Here is a 20,213-nt window from a genome sequence, read left to right on the forward strand (position 1 = left end):
AGCAGCATAGAAAGTAGATAAAAAACAGGAGCAAGTGAACAGCAAGGAATCAACAGACATCTGATGTCTTGACCTGCTGCTGCCGCTGAAACATGGTATACTACTACTTGTTGATATTATGGCAGCTATTATTGTGAGATTGTAGGTAGCCATCAGTAGTATATATATGTATCACTTTTTTGCATTGATTTGAGGTATAAGGATTTATTTACATGTATGAATTAAGTAAGGTCCTTAGACCTAAATTAACTGCTTTTAAGTAAAAAATACTCAAAAGTCTCTGGAGATTTGTAGTTGTGTAAGTAATTATCAAATGAAAAGTGCTACTTCCTTCAAAAATCTTTAATTTAATTACAAAGATTCAATAATCTCTGGAGAGTCTTTGGAGTATTTTCGACAGTACAATTTTTAAAGGCCAGGGAGAGATGCTGGTACAATTGATACTGAAGTCTGGAAACACTACAATTTTTTGAGGTTGGGGAGGGAGGACGCTGATGCAACTGATACAGGAAGTTGAGGTCTATTGTTCTCACCAGGAGAGAGGGAATCCTAGGCGGGTTAGTATATTACTATCGGTACAGGAAGTTTTAAATCCAAACCGAAGCTTCCTAGCAAGTCACTTTACTTTCTTCCTCCTCTTCAGAGTGCACTATAGGGTGTCCTGGGCTGGCAGGATACAATCCAGTTAAATGGGTGGGGGGTGGAAACTTAGATGATTATTAGACCACAACTTTGCCTAATGGGAGACCCTTTTGTCATCCTCTCCAGTGGTGAGCTATGGAGGGCATCTGGCCAGGCAGGATGCTGGTTCAACTGGTGCTGAAAAATCCAGGAGACCATTGAATCTGCAGGAAGAGACCAGAGTACATATTAGAGTTTAAGAATCTTAAACTATAAAGCAGCTTTAAGATTCATTGAATTCCTGACAAAATTAACAGGAAGCTTCCTTCACCAACCTTGATATCCTTGAATTTTACAATATGTTGCTGTCCAGAAATACTTTAAACAAACCCTACATCTTCTCTATACTAAGTAAAACTTTATATGCACTTTAATATTACATCAACACCAACAAACCTCAGCACCACACCAACATGTCACATTCCCCATTTCTTCCTCCTTATGATCAATCTCTTCCACTTTATATCACTTCATGGGTCCTCCTTCCCTTATTTACAGAAAGAAAGCAACAAGCGCAGCGCGGGGAACATATCTATACACCCGAGATACTACGTTTCTTCCATACCCACACCAGGAACTCCTTCATTGCACCCACTATCATCTTTTTCTCTTTCCTTCTTCCCTCAATATAGACTTAGCACTGAAGACTTACCATCATCCATTCCTAATCTTCAAATCTCTTCACCCTTCTATTTTCTCTCTTCCTGTCTCCAAGTGCTTCAGCTACCTCCTCATCCGACATTCCTTTCAGTCTGGTTTTCCATCTTAATTTTCTTCACACCCATGGACTGCTTGATGTCACACTCCCATTCACTTGCTGTCCTTCCTACCTCCTCACCTGGCATGATTTCTTCATCTCTACAGTACTTCACCTAGTTGGCTTTCTTCAAGTTCCACTTTTCTTTGTGGCCTCCTCTACACTACATCTCGGTCTTCCCATAGGTAATGCCTGTTGAGAAGTGGTCTGAAATATCTGTTCCTTCATTTATCCTACATCCCTGTTGTTCTACCTGTTCATTCACTATCCATTGCCAACTAACTTCTCCTAGGATCAGCTGCCCATATTGGTTCACCATCTCCATTTAGATCACCCATTATAATCCATTTGTTGCCCTTCTCTCACTTTCAAGAGAGCCAATGTCTCAGCTTCCAGTTTTCCATTCCCTATACACTGTCACCCACCACTCTGTCCCATGCACTGATCTTCACTGTTAAGATGTCACCCTGAGGGTTGATTCACACTATCGGTCTGGTCGCGCTCAGCTCTCGGTCCAGTCTAATATTGTCTCATTAATTTCAGTGGAAGCATTCACACTGGCGCTCTTGCTCTGGTTCGCTCCGGTCACGGTTCCCTCAAAAGATATTTTTACTGGAGCGAGAGCGGACCGTGAGTGCCAGTGTGAATTCAGTTGCCACGGTCTTGCACCTCCTGTTCCACTCCAGTCGAGATTCAGCCTTCATATAAGCAAGTAGTGTTGCCTTTTTGTCCTACCAAACCATGGATAATCCAAAGAAAACACCACAAAGGGATCATGAAAAAGGTAGATAAATGATAAAAATACGTTTTCATTTTATTTCACTGATACAATGACAATGCGTACAGCTAGGATATACATAAGCACCAACTGAATAAAATATAACCTACAAGACTTACTTAAATTTTGTGGTTTCAGATGAAATGCTAATAGAATTAGTCAAAGGTAAACCAGAGCTGTATGACCTGACTTCGCTGCACTACAGTGACAATGTGGCGAAAAGAAGCTGGGTCAAAATAAGCAGGCAGTTGGGATGTGAAGGTAAGAAATTCCATACAATAGCCTAATATCCACTGTGGAAATGCATTTCCTCCTCACTAAACAATTTTCTTATACAATAATGTTTGCATGCTTAACATATTGGCAAGGTATTGAGAGAAAATAAAATACACATTATTAACCAAAGAAAGAAATTTCATATGTATAATAACAGCCTAATATCCACTGCGGAAATGCATCTCCTTAGGTCATTCAACAAATATTCCTACACAAGTTTGTTTATCTACTTATATTTTATCATTTTGCCAAGCCACTGAAGCAGCTGGGGAGCCGAAATAATCTTTCAGTGTTTCTCTCACGCCAAAAGCCTCCCTTGTAGCATTTCCCCCTATTCCTCTCATTGGACATAGGCCTACTGTGTTTGGAGGCATGTCAACAGTATCTGGTAATGCAACAGCATTTGGGTGTATCAGATTGTGGAGTATGCATGTTGTAAGGAGTGCATTAGCGTTAGCAGGCATGGCTTTAAGTTTCCGCAAATATATTTTGAATGTTTGCTCTAGAATACCAAATGTGCACTCAACTATCCTCCTGGCTCTAGATAATCTATAATTAAAAATCCTCTTCTCTACTAGATAATCTATAATTAAAAATCCTCTTCTCTACTTTGTTCTTCAGTCTGTGAACCTGGGTAGGGCCTCATCAAATTTCTTTTCAGCGGAAAAGCCTCATCTCCCAGTATAACATATGGTGCAAGCACATCAGTGTCAGAAGTGCAGCATCTTCTGGTACATTTAATGAACTGTTCATCTTCCAGATATTTGCAAAGTTTGGAATTCGTAAAAATTCCACTGTCACTATTCTTACCATAAGATCCTACACCAACCAATGCTAAAAGGACAACAGAAAATGTCTTTTTATAGTTGTAATATAGAGAGCCACTATTTGCAGGTGCTTCAATTACCACATGTTTACCATCAAGTGTGCCTATGCAGTTTGGGAAGTTCCACTGTGCCCAATATTTATTTGCAATTCGTTGCCAGTCTTCTTGGTGTCGGTATAGCCTCGGCCATAAGGTTTTTCATTATTACATGACAAACTTCTAGTACAGTAGTACCCCGAGTGGTTGAATGGCCTAGACGATAGCTGAAAGCTAGTGATTTGTAGGAATCCCACATAGCCAAAAACCTGCAATGAAACAATGGAGGGAATAACTAATCCATTTTCTTCTTATTTTCAGGGTATAAGTGTAAGGAACGCTGGGAATGCCTGCGATCGCAGTATCGTAAACACAAAAATAAGAAAACAGAGTGGGCAGGCTGCTGTTGGCTGCCAGAAATGTCAGTTTGAGGATCAAACGTTCTTTTTGTTTGCATTTATTAAGGGCAGAACACAAGTTACATCTCAGCAAAAGGCTGAAAATGAAGCAGGAGATTCAGATAATTCAGAACACGATGACACAAGAAAGAGTACTAAGCGACGAAGCTGTTGGTGTTGCACAAGATAGGCCTACACTCCCTCAGCAAGAATGCCTCACGCATAAAAGAAAAACACAGGAAAATAACAGTGCATCTGCTACACTTGAGATATTTAGTAGAAAAGAAGAAATATGCCCCAGAAACAATAGATGCTTTCTTTTCATTGATGGCAAATACTGTCAAGAAATTCAGTCCAGCTGATCAACATTATAAATTAAAAAACAAGTGTTTTTATTAGTAAATGAAATTGAAGACAAGTGTTTTTATTAGTAAATGAAATTGAAGGAGTACATTCATTTACCAGAGTGAACAAGCATATGCACAGAATGTATGCCCCCAACCTGCAGCATCACCTATACAACAATTTCATCAATCACAATATCAGGAGCACACCCACGGGGTGCCATCACCACTGCAGCCCGCATGCACTTCTAGTAAATGAAATTGAAGGAGTACATTCATTTACCAGAGTGAACAAGCATATGCACAGAATGTATGCCCCTAACCTGCAGCATCACCTATATACAACAAGTATGCCCCTAACCTGCAGCATCACCTATACAACAATTTCATCAATCACAATATCAGAAGCACACCCACAGGGCGCCATCACCTCTGCAGCCCGCATGCACTTCAGTGGCTTAACCAACATGATCCTTCTGCTTTCTCTTCATAATTATTGTAGCCTACAGTCAATATAAAACAACAAAAGGTAATAAATGATAAATCCTACAGTCAATATAACAAAAGGAATGATCATCATCTGTGCCCCTTTATCTTGTGTTTGACCCTTACAGCAAAATAATATCTTGTGTTTGACCCTTACAGCAAAATAAATCTGACATCTTTTCCTTACCTTTACCCACACAGCCACAATCTTTCTTTTTCTATTTTGTTTTCTTTCTTCAAGTGCAACAGCGATTATTGCCAACTCAGTGTCAGAAAAGTCACACATCCTTCATAACTGATGGTAAGACTATTGGTGTCGAGGGAGGGGGAATAACGGGAGTGAGAGCAGAGCCATAGCATGAATCAACCACCTTATTGTGTGCCCTAGTCTACCTTCCATCTCCCTCGTTAACTCAATTTCCTCCACATTCCTACTTTCCTTTTCCCTCATGATTACTCCCACCTCTCCTCTTTCTTTTTCTCCTGCTTGCCTATCCACCTATAACTACCCTGCCTCCTACACTCCACTCTGTGTTGTTGTGCTACTCTGTCTCACCTACTCCTATCACATTGTAATCCCTCCCTCCTATCATTAACATCCACTTTCCCTCACTTTTTCCGTTCGTATTCAGGAAGGCAAGCAGCATCCCTCTTTTCCTTGCCTGGCATCTTCCAAGTGCTAGGCCCACTATCACATTCCAGACTACCCATACTTGCCTCAAATTCAGCACCTCTCAGTTGTAACCCTTCACACTTCCATTCTTCTAGCTTTCCTATGCATCTCCTGTTGACCCATCTCTTTTCTTGACTGAATTATCTGTCGTCCTTATCCCGCCTCATGGTATGCTGCACATTAGTAAAGGCTTTTCGTTTATCATCCTCCTCACCATGCAAATGGCTGCCCCTCTCCTCCCTATTTCCTCCAAGCCATTCCCTCATCTTTCAATTACCACCAGGTCCTCAGATTCCATCTCCCCGAGGTGCTCCTTCACTATATCATGGATGACCTAATCATCTTGTCCATCACCTATCTGCCTGTGGACAGGATGTAACTCCTTACTCCCTTATGAGGCTATCTCCAAACATCCATAATCATCTTCCTGCCTTCCCCTGTGTCCTAAGCACAGGCCTTCTGCATCTTCTTTCAGGAGTGGGTGTCCTACTCTCATCCATGTTCCTGTCCTTAGCCTGGCATTATTGTTCTGCTCCTTACAGATGCAGTCCTTTTCCTTCCTTCTGTTGCCCTGATCCTTTCTATCCTGGTCCACTTTCTTGACTTTACTGCTGCTGCCCTCCATCTGCACCCTGCAGGCACAGCCCACAGCCTTGCTAGTGGTCTCTAGCCTCTCCTCACCTGTCCTCCTCTTACAATCCTGCTCTCCTTCACTTGTTCCTGCCAGGTCATTCCTCCCAGCTTTCTCACAGTATATGCAAGTATGGTTGGTCCTTTACTTTAGCAAGGGGCCTAGGATCCTCTGCCTTCCTGCCTTGGCCCTCTTTCCCCGACGACATCACTCCTAGGCATGTCCTCTCTGGCCTCTGCCTCAGAGCGCTTCACCTCACTCCTCACCATGAGTGACTACCATTCCTCCTTCACTCTCCAGACACACCCAACTACTGCTTTTAACTGCAATATCCACAGTGCAGTTCTGCTGGGAAAATTGTCAAGTTAATGCTTATTTATATTTCAAAGAAATTAAAATTTAATTTATTTGTACTTAGTGTAAATTATTCATTAAATAAATCCTATTCTCCATTACACATTTTCCTATATAATGCATTATTAATTTTATTTTAATATACCAGCTATACAACTTGCCTTTAGTCCCTAGCATTCATTCATTCTGGTGACGCCAAGTCCTTGAGCCTCAACTTGCACTCCAAAGCAGTCCTTACTATCACCAACATGTCATGGAATCACTGCAAGTAAAAATCTGGTTTTAGTGTTGCTCTGAATTACTACACTGTCACAATAGTTAGAAGAATGAACATAGAACCCTCAAATTTCCATCACACACCAATGATACATACAATAACTGACAGCCAAAATGATGAGTGGGCTATAGTGGATTAGATACAATGTGTGTGTGTGTGTGATATGTTTGATCTGCCAGACGTTACCCTATGGAACGACCTCAGCTCATTATTTCCGATCTTCGGATAGGCCTGAGACCAGGCACACACCACACACCAGGACAACAAGATCACAACTCGATTTACATCCCGTACCTACTCACTGCTAGGTGAACAGGGGCTACACGTGAAAGGAGACACACCCAAATATCTCCACCCGGCTGGGGAATCGAACCCCAGTCCTCTGGCTTGTGAAGCCAGCGCTCTAACCACTGAGCTATATGTGTGTGTGTGTGTGTGATACTGTCATTGCATATTAACATCTCTCATATTTTGCCTTTCATTGGCCCTACTGGACAAAAAGTTGGCTATATAAACTTTAGTAACAAAATGAACATTACAGAGGCAAGGAGAATATTAAGCATAGAAAAGGAGGAGGATTAATGATCCTATATCAAAACAACAAAGATAATTATCATTTAGATAAAGTACAAAGTGCAGTGATATACTATTTATTAAGGATAGCAATAAGGGATGGAAAGTTACAATTATTGAAGTGTTCTTTAGTGTAGATGACATAAGAAATATGAAACTGGAAACTGAGAAGATCAGAGTAATGAAGATACATCGCCTATAATCAGGGACTTCAATGGCCATGTAAGATTAAAGAACAAAAAGATGGATGAAAATGGAAAAATCATATTAGAGTGGTCAGTGAACTATATAAGGATAATGCTCAATGATATCAATTGTGATGAAGAATTTCATGTGGGCAAAAGATAACCATAATAGTGTAATACATTACGCACTAGTATCAGTTTTTACAAAAGATATCAACAAATAAAAATAGATGAAGCCCAACAAGTGGTGGATTTATCCGATCATAACCTAATCGAAATCAAGTAAAGGTTAAACAAGAAAACGCCATAACAGGAATACATGGAGCAGCAGAGAATGTTACAAAACAGACAAGGAATCGTTAGTGCTACATAGAAATGAATTAGAGGAAAGTGTGCAGAGTAAGGAGGTACAAAACATCAAACATTTAGAAGTAAAAATACTTAAAGCAACAAATAATATAGTTACATGTAAATATTGAAGAAAAAAAAAAAAGTTGGAAATAAAAGCAAGGAGGAACCAGCTTGGTTTGGTTCACAGAGGAAAAAAGAAGGGAAATTAAAGAGAAGACTAAACAAGAAGCATAGGAATGCAACTAGTGCAAAAATGGAGCATTGGAAAATAGGTGATGGCCAGTCCTACCATCTGTGAACACAGGAAAGGGGAAGGAATTTTCCCCAGAGTGGGTCGGGTGTGATCTGTGTCCCAGCTGGTATCACAAGGTGTGTGTATACTTATAAGATGTGCGAGATAAGGATCTGGACAAGGTGGATTGGATGTGTCGTCCATGTAGGAAAAAAGTGTTACGTGTCTACCAGGAGCATGATAAGCTAGTTGATGAGTTAGGTAAACAGGCAGAAAGGCTAAACAGAGAGAATGAAATGCTAAAACAAAGGAATCGAGACTAGGAAAGTAAACTAGAGCAGGGTTGTCATAACACTGATCTTGACTGCATAACCAAAATTGTTGCTAGTACAGAAAATCTGAACCAGAAGCTGTCTGAAGTGAAAGATGAGATCATCAACACTGTTGTTAACATGCATGCTAGTGTGTGGGGAGAGGACTCAAGAGAAAATGATATTGGTGCTACTCCTGCACCAGTGGCTGGAACTAAGAGAAATGTGCTACTTGATATGAAAGATGAGATAATAAGTACCATGGTTAACCTACATGCTAATCACATTGTTAAGGAGAATGTAAGTGATGCTAGGTCCTATGCTACTGTCACAAAGGAGAAAAATCTGTTGGTTGTAAAGTCTACTGATAAGGATAATAATGTAGCTAGCAGGAAAGCTGAACTTGCTAAGGTTCTGAAGGATGTGCCAGTAGTGGATACCAAGTTTACAAGTGGTGGTAATGCTGTCATGAATTTTGCTAGTGAGTCTGAGCGCCAGACGGCGGCGAACAAGATCAGCAATGGATTAAAGAATTTGGAAATGAATTTCACTAAGAAGCTTCATCCTAAGATAATGATCTGTAATGTTTCTAAAGAGGAGAGTAAGGAAGATATTGTTGAATTTTGGTTGCTAAAAATGTTTATCTTCAAAGTGTAGACAATGTGCATGATAAAATTAAGCTTGTATTTGATAAGCCTGCCAATGGTAACACTGTACATTACATATTGAGATGTACACCTGATGTTAGAGGGCTGATATATAAACACGGTGATGTTGTGTGTCTAAAGTGGGCTAGATATACTGTGCGTGACAGGTATCACGTATTTAACTGCTACTACTGTCAAAGATATGGACACTCAGAGAGCAACTGCAAATTTAAGAGTAATGGTGATGTTGCCAGTTGTGCTAAATGTTCTGATAATCACCTTACCAAAGATTGTACAGTAAATACTAGTGAGAGTGCTAAGTGTATTAATTGTATGAGACACTCCAGGGATGATGTGAACCATGTAGTAAACAGTAGGCAGTGTAAATCACTTGATGCAGAAATGGTGAGAGTAAGAAACATAACTGATCATGGATACTAGGAGATAAGACATTCTTAAATGTGGTTTTGTAAATATTCAATCTGTTGGTAATATGACTATTGAGTTGAGATAATTAATTGTGGAGAAATCTTTTGATGTTCTTGCTATTGCTGAAACATGGTTGAATGTTAACGACGAGGCCAAAATACATGAAATGACACCAAGCACTCACACCTTTCTATATGTTCCCAGAGCAAACAGGAGAGGTGGAGGGGTTGGTATATTTATAAGTAATGAATTTCCACAGATAAAATTACATGCTTCTCACACATTTAATACGTTTGAATCATTAACAGCTAGTTTTCTGGTTAACGGCAACCATAAACATATTTTTGTTGTATACAGACCTCCACAGACAAGTAGTGTTGCTTTTATTGAGGAATTCACTACCTACCTCGAACATTTTCATGATACAAATGATAATATCTATATTTGTGGAGATTTCAATCTTAGAATTGATGACGTACATGATCAACACTCTAAAAATTTCATGGACATGATGTCGGCTCAGCAATTCTTAAATAAAGTTGATGAACCCACCTCTCTTTCAGGACATATACTGGACTTAGTATTTTGTGACAGTGTGTTGGCAAGAATTCATCACCTTGTGGTTGAGCCAGACTTTGCCACTTCTTGTCATAAACTTATTACATTCATGATTGAGGTGCAGAGAAACAGGAAGACCAGGAAAACTATTACTTACAGAAATAAAACTAATCTTGACTCTTCAATTTTGATTGACACCGTAATGGCTAAGATTTCTAGTGAAATTAATGATAATTGCTTTCATGCACCTGACACTGTGCGGAAAATTGACGACTGCCTGAGTTGTCTTGTTCCTTTATATACCAACACCCTTAGAAGTGAGTATGAAAATATGTGTCCAGTTGTTCAAAAAGTCATTGTTGAGAAAGATAATGCTCCGTGGTTTAATACCGAGATTTCAAACGCCATTAAAGTCAGACAACATAAGGAGAAAACTTGGCGTTGTGTTCGCACAGAACAATCCCGCAGAGAGTATGTTTGTGCTAAGAATATTGTAAATAAACTAATAAGAAAACGTAAATGTATATATTACAAGCGAAAGATTACTGAGGCAGGAACTGATGCTAGGAGACTGTACTCTGTTCTTAACACCCTAACTGGTAAGAGTAATGTCAAGAAGCTTCCTAATGGGGTCTCAGATATAGACCTGGCAAACAATTTCATGAAACATTTTGATAGAAAAATTGAAAATATTGTTAGTAGCCTGGAAGAGAAGGAACAGGCTCACCATGTCACATATATGCCCAACATACTCTATGTTGGTCTGGCCTCTTTCAGTGAGGTCAGTATAGATACCCTACAAATATTGTTAAAAATATTAAAAAGACAGTGTTCGAGATCCATTTCCTATGTCAGATGTAGCCAATGGGGAACACTTTTGAAGCTCAAGTATTCTCTTAAAAATTGTCAACTTGAGCATACGTGAGTGTTTTTTTCCAGAAAGTGAGAAACTTGCTATCGTTAAAGTAAACTTGATCAGCAGTGCCTTTCTTCATACCGACCAGTTTCAAACCTATCATTCCTATCAAAGATTATTGAAACTGTGATTCATGTTCAGCTAATGGATTATTTATCTACTATTCATGTATTGCCTGACAATCAGTCTGCGTATAGGAAGTTACACTCAACTGAAACAGCATTGTGTAGTGTCACTAATGATCTTTTGTGTATGATGGATGAGGGAAAGTGTGGTGTTTTAATATTGTTAGATATGAGTGCTGCCTTTGATACTGTAGTGCATGATGTACTGTTAGAAGATCTGCAGATCATAGGTGTTAGAGAACGTGCACTGCAGTACCTAAGGAGCTACCTTGTAAATAGGAGTTATTGTGTCCAAGTGGGGAGCTCCTTTTCTGAGCACTGTCAGCTCAACAGAGGTGTTCCCAAGGCAGTGTGCTGGGACCGGTATTATTTAGTGTTTATACTATAGAATTGTCTTTCATTTTGGAGGAATTTGATGTAACCTTCGCTCTCTATGCTGATGATACTCAGTTTTACTTAACAGTTAACAATATTTTAGATACAGAAAATACATTGACAAGAGTTATGGCTCTTATTAAGGGATGGATGAATAAAATAGTTGAAATTAAATGTAGAGAAAACTGAATGTTTGTTTATTGGAAAAAAGAGTGGCCTTAGGAGGTTTAACGAAGTGCAAAGTTTACATGTAAATGGTACAAATATTTATTTATCTGAGAGGGTTAAGGATTTGGGAGTCATAGTTGATAAGTATTTAAGCTTAAATGATCAAATAAATGAGGCTGTGAGAGTGGCAAGGTATAATCTGAGGAACATTGCTTTCATAAGGAGATATTTGGATGAATATTCTGTCAAGTCTCTGATTCAAAATCATGTAATAGCCAAGCTGGACTACTGCAACTCCTTGTATTATAACCTGCCAAATTATCAATTAAGGAAATTACAACTGACAATGAATAGGGCTGCCAGAATGATAAAATATGTTTCACCTCGCGACAGAATAACGCCTGTACTCATTGAGTTGCATTGGTTACCGATAAAGGCTCGTATTGCTTATAAAATTTGTGTGTTAACTTATCAAGTCATGACTACTGGAAAACCTGTTTATTTAAGAAAGTTATTGCATCCATTTGAGGTTAGGACAAGTGTTGTAGTAAGGCATGCAGCAGATGAGTACAGGCTAAATGAGCCAAGATGTAACTCAGATACGGGTTTCAGAGCCTTTCAAGTGTGTGCTCCAAGACTGTACAATAGGCTTCCAGTGCAGGTTAAGGTAAGCAATAGCATTGAACTTTTTAAGAAAAGACTAAAGACATTTATTTAGGGATGCATATGATATGTCAGATATGAATGTCACAACATTATACTGTGTAAGATTTTAATGTGCAATTTTTATGTCTTGATTACTTAAACTACATTACATGTATAGCTAGATTTTAACGTGTGTGTGTGTGTGTGTGTGTGTGTGTGTGTGTGTGTGTGTGTGTGTGTGTGTGTGTGTGTGTGTGTGTGTGTGTGTGTGTGTGTGTGTGTGTGTGTGTGTGTGAGATCAGTTTTTACATTATTTTATATAGTACTCTGCTAGGTATTGTTCATATTTGTATTTTATATTTAATTACTATAGAATAGAGGCTCTGCAGAGCGCCGCTAGTTGGTGGAGCAGGGTCTGAATGTAATGACAAAGAAAGAAAGAAAAACAATGGTAAAGACATTAATTTGGAAAATAATGTACATCAATGAAGAATAAGTTAAGAAAGGATGATAAAAGACGTGACAAAAACACTTTAAAATATAATAGAATGTTAAAAAACTATTAATGTGTATAATAATGGAGAAATTGAAATGGATAAGGCAACTACAGATACAAAATTATTGGAGCACAATATATATGGGAAATGAAAATTATATAAAGTATAAAGATAACATACAGGAAAGATAGAGGAATTAGAGGTTGTGTCAGGTAGTTGGCAAAAAGACAGCAAGGAGGATGAAACATAACACATGTAGAGAAATGTATCAAATTAAACACTTGGACATACTTATGAGATAAAAGACCCCTTTAAATGTTTAAAGAAAATTAAAAAGCTGCAGGTCCTGATAGCATAAAAACAAATTTATAAAGTGTTCCTAGAAAGTCAACTGTTAAGCACCTTAAAATGTGCTTTAAAACAAAAGTTACAACCAAGTCCCTGACATGTGGAAAGAATCCAGCAGTAATAATTTCTAAAATCAATGAACCAAAAATTTATTTAAACCAATAGCTTTAACCAACAGAGGGTACAAATTATTAACAGCTGTGTTAAGGATAAAGAACAGAAGAAACAGGTGGGTTGAGAATAATCAGGCAGGATTTACAGTGGGAGGTAGAGTAGAAAATAACCTGTTAATACTCCAATATTGAGGTGAAAAGTAATTTGAGAAAAAAATCTTTGTAATTTTAATAGATTTTTTAAAGGTTTTGACACTATTAGAAGGGATTACATGACTAAAATCTTAATGGAGTATCAAATAAATTAAAAAGTAATAGAAAAAAGTAATATGTAATAAAGTAAACTACACTGGGGACAAAACTAGAATAAAAAAATATATAATACCAGTAACAAGTGGCATCAGCACCAGACAAAGATGTACAGGCTCCACAACACTTTTCAAATTAATAACTTGGAAATACAGAAATTGGAAAATTTGATTTAGTCTTCAAGGATGAATGATTTTTTTGGATGATGGAATTCTGTTAAGTATAGAACATGCAGAGGGAGTGGTGGGAAAGATAGTGTTGAGGGAGAGAATGTGGCCTGGAAATTAACAAAAGAGTAAGATATCTTTAATATGAAAGACAAGCCTGAGGAAATAGAGATATAGGTAAAACAATGAAATATCTAAGAACCATAAATGATGCCAAAAACTTTTTAAAGCACAAACAAAACACGATATAAAAAGCTACAAGAATGGCAAACTTAACCTATTCATATTGCAAGGTGTTTCAAACTTAATTGGAAAAACAAAATAGAAAAGCATAGATAGCCCTGCCATCTATGTTGTTCAATGCCAATACTATAGATTTTACTGAAGAAGCAATAGAGAAATTACAAAGAATAGAAAATAACATACGTAGAAACATTTCAGGAGCACCAAGTCATAGGCGGAAAGCAGCGTTGAGAGAGAGTATCCAGTAGGAGAGCAAGAATAATGGAAGGACAGCAAAAATATCTACCATATAATATTGAGAGGTGAAGGCAATGCACTGCTAGAGAGTTGTAGGATTGAGAATGGCAAATAAACAGAATAGATACTAGATAAAAGGATTAATGAAAGGTAGGAAAACGATAGGAAATAGAAGTGTAAATGTAAGCATTGATGAAATTAACCAAGAAAATCTAGGAATGAGACAAATATGGAAAATAAGTTAGCATGAATATGTATAAAGAATGGAAAGAGGAGATCAAGAGGAAATATGATAACAGAGAAGCATCAGTCATTAATTGTTCAAATGCAAGACTGAGCACTTAAAACATAGAAGACAGAACATTTCAAGACCAATCAACAGAATATTAATGCGTGGAGCTGAAAAATTAAGACGAACCATTTCCTCCAACATTGTCCAGCCTGTATACAACTGAACGATCCATCATCAGGCTTCTTGCACAGTTGGCAGCGGCCTTATCCAGAGGCAGAAAATGAAGATCAGAAAAATACTTTGAAAAATCTGACAGAAAATAAAGTAATATTTTTCTTTTTTTTTGGGGTGGAAAATAAGAAAGTAAAACAAATTAGTTACAGATCCTGACAAAAGTTGAATCCCCACCCCCAAAAAAATAGACAAGTGTCACTATCTACCTAAGCAAAACTTCTGCTAATCAACTGAACTGATCTAGGCATAGTTTCAACTCTAACTACATTTAATAATGATAGGAGGAAAGGCATGTACTGTACGTACTGCACCTTTCATACAGCCTACCATCTGCAGGCCCTATGGATCATCGCTGCTTCCCTTGTTTAGTGAATACTTGCCACCACGTATCTGTTCCATTCAAGTGACAATTACTCATCCAAGACGATTAGTTGCAATAATACTACAGACATTCCTCAATAGACTTGCTGATGAACCATGGACACCTCGGCATTCACTTACGCCATCAAATTGTTTACAACTTGACATTGCTCTAGAACACCAGATAATACATGTGGTTGGCGACAAATCACCACACCCTGATCTTGCACCACATATGACACCACATGGGTCGCCTCACCTCTGGTCGCTACATAGCTTAGATAATATTTCCCACATAACATTCCACCTGTATATAACACTAGACCAACCAAAGCTACAGTGAGTTTTATATATAACAATATTTGACTTACTTTGAACCACTCCTTACACCACTATCGTAGAGTATCACGCAGCGGCTGCCCAGACGAGGTTCTCCACGGCACCCGACTCTCTACGCCTATTCCTTGATGCGCTGTTCATGGTGTGAATCTGTGTCGAGAAATCCAAACCCTCGAACCGTCGTTGAAACCGTATCAATTATGAAACATGTTGCTTCAGTGTGATATTACCCAACTTACCTACGGCATGCTGTAATATCTGTTAATATTTCATGTGTTAGAGATGTAGTGAGAGAAGCTTCTAGACAATACAAGAAATTTTGATGCATCTGTACAAGCACGTGTCGAATGGAAAGACTAGTTGTTCATTCAGGTAAATATTGGACAAGCAAGCGGTCACTAACACGCCACACGTAGCCTATTATTGCACCACCACCGACATCAAACAGAAGACAGCAACATCCAGCCATCATTCCCACCACAACAACACTCTCGCAATGCATTCCCATCGCAACACTTCAGAGATGGCGCCTGTCATGAAACGCAATCCCACAGCCACACAAAATCCCACACCACACCGCTAATCACGTGACAGACTTTCAATCACGTGTGCGGAATTACTTAATAAAGAGTTTGGCATTAAGATCGGCAGGAAATTCTACGTGCATGGAATTTTAGAGAGTTTGCAATCCGCTGGAAAGAATCTAATAGACTAATGGTGATAATTTGTACTGTAATGAGGCGTTTAGCACATAATAATCACATTTTCAGCTCATTTAGTTTGCTTTATTACTTTACACTCACACAATATCTAGTGACCTACAAACAAAGCTGCCAATAATTACGAGGTCAGTCTGTTCTTGATGAGGTGCTGTAATACCTTCCCCTTCACCTCATTACCATCGGCACAAGTTTACCTGCAATCCAAGACTATTAGAGCCCGCTTTGCTCCCAGACATCAGCGTTCTCGTTGATAGAGACGGTGAATGACCGCGCCAACGACTCAAAACAAGCAGCGATATCCATGTCAACGTTATTACTTGATGCTGAGATTGTGCTTGTGTGGAGCCTCACAGGATTTCAAAATGACAGACCAACCAACCATTATTACTCTCAGTACTTGCACGAACTTCAAGCTTATACGCAGTTCTCTGAAGTTTTAGAAAAAAATTTTAATTTCGCAAATTTATTTATTTATTTATTTTTTTTTTATTATTATTATTTTTTTTTTACGGTAAGGCCTATAGCGTATGTAGGCACACTTGAAGAGTGTATGGGAAGCGCTGTTCAGCTTCCGCCCATTAGTGGCGCAGGCAATTTTATTTCTAGTGGTACCCATATTAGGGCCCATATCACCGCCCAAGCTCATCTTGAGTGTAACCACCTAGAACCTGGGTATCATGGTGATATGTAGGTAACTTTAAACCACTCGACAAATAGCAAAGTGTTTTAAGGCTGTACGTGGTGGGATTCGAATCTACGCGTGGACGTCTGCCCGATCCCACGCTCACTACCTTATCCACTATGCCACCTCCCTCTACACATCATCTCGTGTGTGTGTGTGTGTGTGTGTGTCATAATAGAGAAACGAATGGCGAGAGGTAACGAATGTACTTTGGTGTTGAAAACGAGAACAGAAAGAACAGTATTGATATAATAACTGAACTACGCATCAATTTATCAAGATCTTCAGCTAGTTAACATCTACGAGTGACTAGCTACATCTTGAGGTTTATTAATTTTTCGCTTTTTCTTTATCGACAAGAGGAACATTCTTTAATTCGTTTGCGTATCATTTTGAGGAATTTATGGCTGTACATCAATGGTGTTTAAGCTGCTTGTTTATAAAGGATTACTGTAGATAATTAACCAAAAGCTTGAATCTTTCCTTGGTTGTTTGGTGACGACTAAATGACGTTCCTCATGATTAATTGATATGTAGTTCAGTAGTTATTTCAATACCGTTATTTCTATTCTCGTTTTTAACCACTTCAGTCCCAGGACGCATTTTTACCATGAGTTTTGGGTGTAATTAGACGGTTTTATTACCATTAGGAAGGATCTATGGAGGGCAAACGATTAATGGCCTGAGTCTTCACTATTTTAATCCCCAAGATAAGTTTCTGAAGCTGTATAAAATCACCAAATAGTAAGCAGAATGAATATGAAAACGCGTCATGGTACTGAAGGAATTAACATCAAAGTATATTCGTTACCTCACACATCTATCATCACACACACACACACACACACACACACACACACACACACACACACACACACACGAGATGATGTGTAGATTAAACTTGTAAAACTAGAATGATTTTAAATTTCAAAGAACTGCGTGCAAGTCCGAATTGCGTGCAAATACTTCGCCTGAACTGCGAGTAGAAGTGGCGGCACAGTGTAAGACTCATAACTATTCAGGGCAGTTCTCTTGTTACTGTTAGGATCTCCCTTCATGCTAATCCACTTTGTTGCTTCTTTGTATCAACGAACCATCCACTTCACAGGTCTGTATTTCGCAAGGTACAAGGCGAGTGTGGCTGGATACCGACACCATAATTATTCTCACAAATGCAGCTAATTTCATATCTACAGATTAAGCATAAATGAACTTGGACTAGTAACTGTAATCGCTCCGTGAAGGCTAAGAATCAAAGAGCCAGCAGGGATGTGGTAGGTGGAGGTGAGCAGTTACTAGACATTGCTGACTTGTACGAAACTTTTGGTGTATCGCACTACTATTTCAGACAACTGTTCGAAGGCTTGTTACAAACTTATGAAGATAATGTTTTTCCTTTTCAATTGTCCTTTGTATGCACTGTTTCTATTTTATGTCGGTTTTGTTTTTTTATGATATTTTTATGATACGGAAAATGGTGGTCCTCCCAAGTCCTTTGCTCTTTCCAGTATAACAACATGTAGAGGGCAAAATTTACGTGCCTTGCGCCGTACGTGAGCGGCCTTTTTGCACACGTAACAGATGAAGGAAACAGGTATAGAGAAGAAAGGGAGTCAGGAGTAGACGATAATAGTAGTGAAGGGAAAGGAGAGGATAACAGTGATGGAAGGAGGGGAAAAGATAATTAATATGAGGGGAAGATAAAGATGATGATAATGAAGAAGGGAAGGAGTATACAGAGGATTATTGTAGTGAAGAAAAGTAGGTAATGGTGGTGAAACGGAGTAAATGATAGTGATGAAGGAAAGAAGTAAATAAGTGATGAAAAGAAAGTAAGAAAAAGGAGGAATAATAGTTAAGACTGTATGATAAAAAGGAGAAAGAAAAAGTGACAAAAAAAAGGACTACAAGAAAAGGAAAGGAGAATGGAAAACAAGGAGAACGATAATATATGAATCTCGCTTAACACTATTGCATCTTCACTTAGTTTTCCTGGTGTCCTCCTTTCACTTCCTCTCTCACTCTCTCCCTTTCCTGGAGATACTGATCACTGTGCAGGTAGCGACCGACCAGCCGGACGCGGGGAGTAGGAAAACATTGCCTGCTCATTCGGGTGCAGGTGGTTGTGCAATGTGTAGTTATTCAGACCACTTTTATGGACTCAACTTTCATTCAGCATCTTCTCATTGTCTTTGTCAGTCTAAATATCGTCTCTACAGAGTGTTTATACCTTCCCCTAACAAAGAACATATGTACTAATCGTTCAGTCATTATCATTATTCAAGTCTCTTATAGATTCAAGTTTCTTTCACCATCTTCTCATTGTCTTCCAGTTCACACATCGTTCCTATACCTTTATTTTTCACACTCTACCTTTATACCTAACAAACAACAGATTACTCTTTTAGTCATTATCGTTGTTCGAGTCTCGTTCGCATCTCATTGTCTTTGTCAGTCTACATATCGTCCCCACGGAGCGTTTTTACCTTCCCCTAACAAACAAGACTACCCTTTCTGTCATTATCATTGCTTAAGTCTCTTATAGATTCAACTTTCTTCCATCATCTCATTTTCCACAATCCACACATCATACTTTATCTATCTATATATTTCCGCACTAACAAGCGTTTATGCCTTCCCTAACAAACAATAGACTACCCTTTCTGTCGTTACCATTGCTCAAATCTCTCTTACAGATTTAACTTTCCTTCAGCATCTTCTAATTGTTTTCTCCAGTTCACACATCGTACCTAACCTTATATTTCCACACTAACAAACGTTGATACTTTTCCCCTAGCACAGAATAGATTACCCTTTCTGTCGTTATCATTGTTCTAACCACTCTCATAGACTCAATTTTTGTTCTGTACCTTCTCGTTGTCTTCTCAACTCCAGAATTCCACGCCTACACTATTACACGAAGCATATTACCACACCACGAAACATTTACCTTTCTTAACAGACAACTGACTACTCTCTTCAATTTTTTCGTATTATAGTTGGTTTTCCCTCAATAGTATTATTAATGTGGAGATATAACGTAAAATAAAGCAGACTAAATAAGACGTACACTAGTATATTAAAACTAGCATTATCAATCAGCTCATTCCCTAAAGAATCTTGAATAGAAAATCAACATACTTACTTAGAATTTTATAGATGTAAATGTTCCTTCATTACTGGAAAGTGACAATTTAACCCTACAGCCTTGTGAGTCCCTCGTGTCTCCAGCAACGCCCCAACACTTTCCAGGGATCATTGTTCGCCGCCAAGGGCACGCACCCGCCGGTGACCTTCGGGGAACCTGTTGCGATAGGAAGAAAAAGAAGTAGCATGAGAACAAAGTTAACTCATAGTTATTGTTGTTCATACAACTCATTTCCTTCAGAGAGAGAGAGAGAGAGAGAGAGAGAGAGAGAGAGAGAGAGAGAGAGAGAGAGAGAGAGAGAGAGAGAGACAGGCAGACAGACAATAGGTGGCCCATAGAAGTCACAAAACATTTAATACGCTCACACACACACACACACACACACACGAGAGAGAGAGAGAGAGAGAGAGAGAGAGAGAGAGAGAGAGAGAGAGAGAGAGAGAGAGAGAGAGAGAGAGAGGCAGACAGACAGACAGACATACAGATAAACAGACAGACGGACAGACAGAGAGGTACAAAAAGTTGGACCATTCGTATTGATTGTGTGACG

The 20,213-nt window shown here is 38.7% G+C and overlaps 2 long non-coding RNA genes across 2 annotated transcripts; one reads left to right on the plus strand and one right to left on the minus strand.

The window, feature by feature from the left end:
* The first annotated feature begins 7 nt into the window (after positions 1-7).
* LOC123498530 lies at positions 8-2,607 on the plus strand. Its single transcript, XR_006672705.1, has 3 exons — positions 8-95; positions 769-2,222; positions 2,355-2,607. It is a non-coding gene; the product is annotated as an uncharacterized LOC123498530 (long non-coding RNA).
* A 1,022-nt stretch (positions 2,608-3,629) lies between these two features.
* On the minus strand, positions 3,630-6,227 carry LOC123498531. The gene is made up of 3 exons (XR_006672706.1): positions 5,937-6,227; positions 4,458-4,599; positions 3,630-4,419 (listed from the first exon to the last, which is right to left on the minus strand). It is a non-coding gene; the product is annotated as an uncharacterized LOC123498531 (long non-coding RNA).
* Positions 6,228-20,213: the final 13,986 nt, after the last annotated feature.

This window comes from Portunus trituberculatus, chromosome 48 (assembly GCF_017591435.1).
Source record: "Portunus trituberculatus isolate SZX2019 chromosome 48, ASM1759143v1, whole genome shotgun sequence".
Lineage (NCBI taxonomy): Eukaryota > Metazoa > Arthropoda > Malacostraca > Decapoda > Portunidae > Portunus > Portunus trituberculatus.